We start from the raw sequence: 10,054 nt of genomic DNA, 5'->3' as shown, positions 1-10,054 counted from the left end.
ACTGTAGGCAGAAAAGGTTTTAAAAATAAGTATTTATTTTCGCTCTTTCGGATAAAACTAAAATCGAAACGATACGATAATTACTTCAAATAGAATCCATTTTTGGGTCAAAAAATTAAATTTTGAATAAAAAAGAAACTATGCATCATTTGTTTTTTCTTTTTTTTTTCGAAACGTTCTATGTATAAACCTTTCCAGCAGTAACCTAGACGAACTGAAATTTTCATTGAAATCGTTCCGGCAATTTCAGAGATTGGCCTGGGCATACAAATTTGAATTTTGTGTTTTATTTATGAGCCTTTTGTTTATTGTTTACATATTTTATAGTTTTTAGTGTTTTTATTGAATTTGTAGCCTGTGCTAAAACTGTTTTAAAAACGAACAAATAAGAATTTATTTTGCCCGTACTATGATTCTAAAAATTTTCCAAAAAATGTTTCTTGTCAGAATAAATGAATAACAAGTTCTTCAGACGTATAAAAACCTAAATCTCTTTGCTATATAAAAAAACTGATATTCACAAAAGGGATTGATGGACACTTCATGTTTACTTCTTACACGAGCGATTTTGCTTAACTTCAGCCAGTGCTTTAAAACTCAAGGTTGTATGAGTTTCAACAATCAAATTAATATTATCAATATTTATGTGAAAAATAGGCTTAAAACTGAAAAATAAAAATAAAATAAAATTGTTGAAAAAAAAAGCGCTTCGAGGTGCATATCTCTATGCTACAAACTAATTCTGTGCCAAAGTTCATGAAAATCGGCCTGACGGTCTAGGCGCTATGCGCGTTAGAGATCCAGACAAACTTTGAGCTGCTTTATTAGTAGAGATCATATGAAATGATCACTTATTTATAAATGATCATTTATTATCGTTCCTTGATATTTTTAACTAAAGGTGTGCTTCTTCGAGGGGCTGACTAGGAGTATTATGAGCGGAGCTGCTAAACCAGGCTTAGACAAAATTGATGTCGTTATATCGTATCTGCGAAATCTGTTTTTGCGAAGCTGAGCAAAATTTCGTTGCTTGTTTGCCACAACAGCTTTATTGAAAATTGGCACCTGAAAATCGTAAAATGTTCTAGTTGTTCGCTTCTGTTAGTTAAAAATTGCTAATGAAGTTTCATTGCTAAAAGCAAAAAAAAAAAGTAACCGGACTATTGAAGTCAGTGCTGTGGTTGGAAAAAAATATTGGGAGTAATGGCGGATTCACTTTGGGGTTTGGTGGTGGATCACCTAAAAGAAAAGGTGGATTGAATTCAATTTAAATTGCATTTGCTTTCTTTTTGCAGTAGAAAAAAAGCTAAATATTTTGGGGAACGGCAAGTGTTTTTACGCGGAATCATGCGTTTAAGGATTCAAGAGCTAATCCTTTTCTGACCTCCAAATTCAGCAAAACATGTTTAAGTGCTGTTTTTGAAAAACAAAAGTTACATGTTTTAATTATTTCTAGAAGAATTAATGAGGTCTTAGAGTTTCTTAAAAAAAATAATAAAAAATCAACCTTTTAGTGTAGCCCTTAGACGTGACAGCTCATCCTTAAAACAATCGTAGTTATGCTTCTTTTTGAAAAAGTTTATGCGAATATTAATACATGATACCTACGTATATATTTCAGCAAGTCCAGTTATCTAAAAAAATTCTGAAGAAATGTAATCAGTAAAGAATTTGTTCAAACTAAACTTTTTCAAGATTGATGTACAATAGATGAAATGAAAATTTCTATCAGCTCAGATAGTATTAATAACTTGATTTTTTTTATTTTAAATCTTGGGTTTCACTTCTTGTGGATACTTCTGATTGTTTATTCAGTTACCGGGTTTTTGAACATCAGAAAAATATGTTTTAGCAGAGTCTTACTGTTCACTGAAATGTTCCCCTTGTAGTTAGTTTTTTTTCTGTTCTGATTCTAAAGGTTCTCACAGCTTTCCATTTCTTTTCGTTTCTTTTTAATTTTGTTTTCCTACAAATTAAATTAAAAAAGTAAATGTACTAATTAAGAGTACTAAAGCAATACTATATTTAGTTGGAAAAAAAACCCTGCTCAGACAATATCACATTTCAAATTGAAAGGGCAAAAATTTTTTCAGGAACATTAAAGATTGTTCATAAATCTTGAAAACGTGATCGGTTCTTGCAACATCTCCTCTACACCCTTGTGCAAGTTAATGGAAAGAAACTCGAAAAACTGAGAAGAGTGATACTATACTTATGCAGAGCTTGCCAAGGCTTAGAATCGTAGTTCGAACACAGCCGATATTTTAATATATATCAGATACTTTGATATATATCCGATATTTTCATTCAGCACAAACTAAAGTCTTCAAAACTGTAAATACATCCTCAAATCATGTTGTAATAAAAATTAAACTCTTTCGTAATCCAGGGGAGAGTACTGCGAAGTCTCAGACTTTTCAGTAGTGTAACTGGATTACTTAAAAGTGTGAAATAGTATTTTATTTATTTAAGTATAAATAATTGATACAAATTTAATTCATGGAATGTTATATTAAGTTTTCAAACAATTTAAGTACATTTGGAAAAATAGTTCGGAGTGACTTCCTGGATCATTTTTTTAGAAAACAATGCAGGAGTTATTATTTTAATTTCAATAGAAATACGCTGGGAAAATTATTTTAAGCAATTAAAATAAAAAACTTTGTATGTTAATCAATTCGTTTGTTGTAATTCTCGGACACGATACTGTTGAGAAAGATTTCTGTGAATTGCCTATCTATCTAGGCTCAGAGTCATGTTTTTGGAATGGGATGTGTAATTTCGTAAAATGAAGCAAATTCGTTCAGAGAAAAGTGAATAAAAATGTGTTTTAATTGCCGGCATTTCGAGAACCTTTTGCTATTTGAGCTCAAGGGAAAAAAGTTGTGCAAAATATCTGTCATTCGGAATAAACAGTATGCCTCATATTGCTGATAGCGTGCTTACTGACTGTTTATCTTTTAATCAAAAAAAAAATGATAACTAAGTTTTTTTTTGAATGTGATACCCTTATTTAGCGGTACTTACACCGCTCATAACGTGACAGCTTTCGTCCAGTGTTATGTCGTAGGAATGAAATCTCTCTTCCCTAATTGAATTTACGTAATTTAAGTCCAATTTTCTTATGTTCTTTACAAGCTCACCAATATGGTACGACAAGCTGCATTATCCAGAATCCTCAACTATCTAACATGCAAACTACTCGCACTCAAAAAATCGCTACTTTGTATTTTAAGAAAAGTAGTTCGAAGTGGTTTGGAGATGATTACTCTAATTTCGAGTAAGTAGACATTAATTCTTTTACCTCTGTCTGGGAGAATTTCAATACAGTTCTTCATTGATGTATTCTGTCCCACTTGGACTAGAATAGTGAGACTTAAAAACTGACGCTCGGGGACGTTAAATATAATTCCTTAAAATTTCATTGCGGAAAAATATGATCTTATTTTAGCATTAATTTAACAGAATAAAACTTTTCTTAACATAAAAACTAGTTAAAGAAGTTTTTGCAAAAATTTTAAAAGTTCTGCCGGGACGGTGACTTATGAACGTCATGATGTTTGATGACGAGGCATATGAACCTCATTATTTGTGAATTAGAAAAACATATTCACCTGTTTAGAAATCATTTCTTAACCAAACTTATAAAGAAAATAAGGAATTTGCTTTTGAATATTTCATGCTTCAGTTAACGCATGAAGTGGTAAATTACTTTAGACTAGGCTTGAATTCAAGTTTAAGAACCCATTACTAAAATTGTAAATTGAATTCTCACGTAAAAATTGGTTATTTTAATGAAATGTTTCAAAAAAATCTGATTACGCTTTTGAATGACATCCATTATTGTTTGATAAATTTCTTTAATCATACAAATTTTCGTCAAAACTTAATAAAATTGCTCGTATTGTCCATAAAGTGAAATTATTCGTAAAAATAAGAAAATACTATGATTGAATAGCTCAGAATTTCCTTTTTTTCTGAAAAATGCTTGGAAAGTTTTTCAATTCCAAATACGGAAGCGGGAGATGCATTAAGATGTTTGAACTCTTTAGAATTGGAGTGGTTAACCTCTGGTACTATAATAGTTTTCATACAACAGGCTAATTACTCTTTGTGGTATTTTCTGAGAAACTTTTTAAAGTCTAAAAAAAAAACCCGACGTAATACGTAATGAAACGTACCGTTTGTGGCTGGCATAAAACAAATGTATTTAGAATTCTCTATTCCTTGTGTAAATTTGTATTTTATTCAGTCCATTCGCACAAGGCATTTGTACGCGCACATCTGCACTTTCTTCCCGGAAATTTAAATTTTTGCCTTTAGTTTATGTGTGTTAGTTATTTGAGCGTGTGTGTGATATTACGGTCACTCCCGCAACACGTATAACTCATTCTTCGCCATGTAAAATTTTTTCTAGGAAGTTGATATTTCGTATTATGTGATACCTACGATACAATCCTTATATTCTAAAAAAAAATAAAGCAATCTAAACCAAAAGTTTAAAATTCTGGAAATAAAATGCAAGTGCGAGATATACGTAAAAATATCGCACCTGTGCAAATGGATTGAGCTGGGGTCCCCAAAGCGAGTATCGTGGCACCCTGGAGTTCCACGAGATGACCGTGATATCAATACATGTGAACAATAAAGATGGAATAGGGTGCTGTGAAAAAATTCTACTTCTTCAAAGGGTGCCTCGAATCGAAAAATTTTGGAAACCCCTGGATTGAGCAATTTATTGAATATAAAGTTCAGTTAAGTTACGACGAATAAAACCAGTTTACTTCTTTTCAAATAAAAGCTGATCTTATTTCCAGAAAACTGTTTTAATTTTTCCTCTTTCAATCTAATTTCATAAAAGTGTTATTAATGCCATAAATGCGCACTTTTTATGGTCACTTTTTTTTTTTTTTTTTAACTAACTTCTTTGCAAACATAACCTTTTAAAAGTTCGATTTAAAAAAAACTGACCTAAGTCCTTTTAAGTAATAGTACTAAATATTAATATATATTACATAAATTTAGAACTTTTAATGTTTGCAACTTAATATTGTTTCAAAAATCATTTTTTGTAAACAAAAAGCTTTAAAAAATAAAGGAAGAAAAAGTTTAAAAAACAGTACTAGATAAATTTGAACCGTTTGTCAAGTAAAATTTGCCTTTGCTTGCTAACTTTTAAGAAACTCAGTTATGAGTTTCCTGTGTCTGTTTTTTTTTTTTGTTAAAATGTTTTAAAAAAATGTCATCAAATCTTTTTAAATAACCGTACTTTGAAATTTTAAACATCCAACTACACAAGTAGAATTTGAAATGTATTTCAATAATTCATAAAAGTTCTGTGGTTTTATTCTGTTTGTTGTAGTGCGAGTTTTTAGTTGAGAAAAATGGAGGTGTGTAATCTTTGCCACGATTCAGTTCTACTATAACAGTGTACTTGTCTAGCATCAAAATAATAATAATAATAATAATCTTAGCTGTAAAAAAAAACCTTTTTCCAAAAAAAAAGTGTCGGGGAAAAAATTAACCCCAGCCCAAAAACAAATGTCGAGGAAAAAAGTAACCTCAGACCAAAAAGAAAAAAAGGTTGGAGAAAATAGTAACCCCAGAAAAAAAAGTTGGGGGAAAAAAGTAACCCCAGAACAAAAAAAGAGGGGAAAAAATAAGCCCCTCAAAGAAAGAAAAAACAAAGAAAACTGATGCAAAAAAAAAAAGTAATATAAATGCGAAAAGCATGGTGCTTGACAAAAATAAACAAATCTTGTCCGCATTGTATTTACTGATTTTATTATTGTAAAAAAACTTGCTTAAAAAGTTATCTCCCATAAAACTTTTACACATAAAACGCATAATGTCATAATATGGAACAACATATGTCTATAATAATAGAAAAAAAGGGTTCTTTCGTAAATGGTCGGTGACAATCAGCAATCTATTAAATGTGCCTCTCATGATTCAATTAATTTTGATGTTTGTATACTGTGGAAGCATTGTTAAAAAAAAAAAAAAAAAAAAAACCTGACAAGCTGAGAAAAATTACAATGAATTTTTAACATGTTTTAAATGTTGCATAACAAGTTTATTCAAAGTATAAGGTAGTATGGCTTTTCATTACAAAATGCAATTTAACAGAGCCACTCGAGCTGCTAAGAAGTGAAGGAGTTTTGACCTATCCCTTCGAAGCAAACCAGAAAGAGCGGAAGGTGAGAAAAGTAGAATTTATTAAATTGATTCAGAAAAGCTTTTGAAGAGAGGATAACTGTATGACAGAGATACATCCAAACGGCTTCAATCCAGGACGCGTCTGCTACTGGAAAAAAAATATATTAAAAATATTGCAGCCGAAAAATTCATGCTAGAAAGTGTTGCTACCCTACAAAAAAATAGCGCTTCAATAGAAACAAGAACGAACTGCTTTCTGAATTAAAAATTTTTCATCAAAACCTAGAAAAATTTCGAATATTACTCGGTGACGAGTAGACAAGCAATTTGCTAAACGAAATATTTTGCATTCATTGAGACGCGAATCAGCCAGAAAGTTAAATCATAGGACATATGATTTTAAAGAAAACTTCGTATTATAGACCAGAGACGGTATGCACGTCGAGTTGGGCCGTGACGATGTCCACTGTGAATTGAACTGAAACTTGCTTTAGCTGGAAATGGAAAAAGAAAATATATCTCGACAGATTTGATGTTTCTGGTCAAAAACGTAAATCGTGACTTTGCTGAAATACGTACTTTCATGTTTTGTGCATGAAGTTAAAAGTTTTGGGCAGCCTATTGGAGAGGGCGATGGACTCGGAGTCGGAAGGTTCTGGGTTCAGATCCCGATGCCTCCAAAAACCCCATAGTGCCTTAGTACCTGCTTGCTCAACCGAGGATCTGAAAGAAAGTCCTGTGATAAGTCTTTGCAGTTACCGTGGGTGCAAAGTTGCTAGAATACTTGCATCATTTCGGAACTATACCTAAATGGAGCTGGTGCTACCATCTATCGACGCTAAATCGGACTCTTTATTTGTAGGCCTTACTCTCACGGGATCCGCTCTCAGCTTTTTTATATCATAGTTTGTTACATGAAGAAGGGGTATGGGTTTCCGAGTGGCTTTAGTGAAAATAAGCTGTACTCATGATCCGTGTCCCCGTACTAAACTGAAGAAATGTCACATAAGACTATGTTCTGATAAGTAAAAGAACTGATAAAAGCGTAACCCTATCCGCCAGAATTCATTTAAACGAAAAAGAAATGGAAGAAATTTAACCCTTCTACAATTCATGCTCTTGGCGCTCTACAGCAAAATATCTATTGAAATATTTTTTAAATAAGTTGAACTCACTGACAAGCTAAACTGTCGATGTCTTTATTGTTATCCACGAAAGAAAGCTGAAAGGGGAAGAATATAAGAACCAATGTTATTTGACTGTAATTTAAAATTGCATTTATCAAACATACATCATTCTTGTGATTATTATGCGTTCAAATATTATTGTTAGTTTTTCTAAGTGATTTTAGAGAGATTACACACTAACCCCTTCCAGTACGGTTGGTCGTTGACATATTTAGCGCGAAATAAGTTTAATTTTTAATATTAAAAAAAAGCATATTTCATTTTATGATTCGAACACTGTTGTTAAAAATAAAACGGTATTCCCGATTTTAATTGTTCGATATCATTTAATTGTAATTTGGTTTTTGATATTCCTTGTGGAATATCGAAAAACCATGATGTTAATAACGAAGTAAATCTTAAATGAGATATACATCTAATAATAGTTTTTATTTTTAAGGTAGAGGTAACGATTCATAATCTAACTAAACTATTGATATCATATAAAAAAGTAATCTTAATATATTAAACAGTAATGACGTCATTTAAGACTTCCTGGCATGAAGACCAGAAGACGAACTAAACCTGGAGTCTTCAGTTTACTGCAAGGGGTTAGATTGATTTTACTATTTGCTGATAGTCAACTCCCTGAAAATACAAATACCTAGAATGTTTTGAATATTATAAGATGGTTGAACATTATAATTCTGAAGTAAAAAATGGCTTATTTTGTTTTTTGATTATCAGAATTGATTGTTCTGAGTAGTTTTGCAACTGATTACTTATTCTCCAGCCACAAACGGACGTCGTTACTCTGTAAACACGTAATGTTAAATTATTGTTGGCTTTTAAATTAACTTATGTACGTTATTCTCAATGTTTTAATGATACAAACTTACAATTTTCAGTGCTTTCAGAAAACTATCTAAGTTTACTGAAGTTATTAAATTTTAACGAATTGTCACTTTTTAATTGAAACAAGGTATGGTTTTTGACCATGAAAACAGCTGTTTAGGAAAAAGTGTGCGTTCTAAAGTCAAAATTTCACTTCTGTGTATAAATAAAAAGTGGTGAAACCTTCAAAGTAATATAAGGTAGTTTTCTAGAAAAAGGAACAGGAAATTTGAAATAAAGAAAATGGCTTTCGAAAGCAAAATTGCAAGTATCTTTTATTACATTTCTGCTCCATTAATATTTAAATTACTTTTAATCTACATAGAATTCGATATTACGTAAAAGCTTTTAATTTAATTATTTTAAATAAAAACTGAAACTTTTTTTTAAAGGTTTTAGGGTAATAACTTTCCTTCAGAGCCTAACGTTCGTTATTTTTTTTCTTATTCTTTTTAAATTTACGATAACATATTACCAAAGTGATTCGTTAGGTTTTCAATACTACACGATTTTCGAGCATTTTTCAGATTGAATTTTTCTCAGTCAGTCCAGTTCTTTTAGAAATTAAAGTTACTGCACATGGTAAGCATAAATGGTGGACCCGATTTCAAAAAATCATATTTTCGAAACTACTGCACATATTACAATAAGTGATACTTGAATTCAGAGAGCATTTACCAAGTTGTTTTTTTCAATGAAGCCCAAGTGTGGCACATTGTGCACAATGCACACAATAAATGCTCAATGTTGGAGCGTACTGTTGCACGACATCATCCAAACCGTAATCCAGTTCGTTGCACATATTTTGTCGTATCAGACTTGTCAATTGATCGCAACGCTACAAAAATGTGACCTTTAAGTTTTTGTAGTGTTTTTAGCATCAGAAATTGATGAATAGTGCCTTTGATGCAAATCCATCAAAAGAAATCACACAGCTTGTGGAACCAGCTGGATTGCAAATTAGATTTTCTTCTTCTAACAGGCTCACTCATCGAGCATGTAACTAAAAAACTTGGTATATTTCTTTTTATATTAGGGTATCACTTCCAGTTAGTTGTTCAGTAGTTTTGAAAATATGATTTTTTGAAATCAGATCCAACATTTTTGGCCACCCTGAAAATTTAGAACTTTATGGATAACTTTACTAAGAGCAGTAATATAGTTCTAAAAAGCGTAATTTGGTTTTTGATGCATAAATTGTTCTGGCCGAGATTCTGTACAATAGCAGTAAAGGTTCTATGAAGCTTGAGAATTCAAGAAATGCGATTCAAGAACAAAATGAATGTCTTAACGATCCGTTGTTCGTTAAGCGGTAAGTTACCACCCCTAAACCAGGACTAAGGCAGAACTACATGCAATGTACCGATGACCGATCTGTAGGTTTATTGCATGTAACCGTTGTTCATTTGATTTGAATGCAATAATTCAGGAATTAATAGCAAAAGTATATCAAGCACAGCTCCGTCATACCAGCTGACTTTCACCGACCTCTAAATGGTTCAGAGTAATACCCTCAAGGCCCTTTTCTTGATGTTATGAAATTCTTCACAGAAACAATTTTTTTTTTTTTTTTTTTTTTTTTTTTTTTTTTTTTCTTCGAGTCATCGAAATCAAAAATCATTTCACTCCATCGAAAAGGGTGGACCAAAACAAGGTCTATAATGCTTAAAACCAAAATATTGATGAGGAAGAATAAACGTATCAAACAAATAAGAGCAATAAACTTTTTAAAATAATTTTTGATACAAAAAAAAAGTAAAGCACCGCAAGAAAAAATGTTTTTATTTCTCGTACTGGTTATCTAATTTCCAATTATCTTCGTAAGCAATTAAATT

The sequence above is a fragment of the Uloborus diversus genome, unplaced genomic scaffold (assembly GCF_026930045.1).
Source record: "Uloborus diversus isolate 005 unplaced genomic scaffold, Udiv.v.3.1 scaffold_629, whole genome shotgun sequence".
Taxonomy (NCBI): domain Eukaryota; kingdom Metazoa; phylum Arthropoda; class Arachnida; order Araneae; family Uloboridae; genus Uloborus; species Uloborus diversus.
This window is presented reverse-complemented; position numbering follows the sequence as displayed.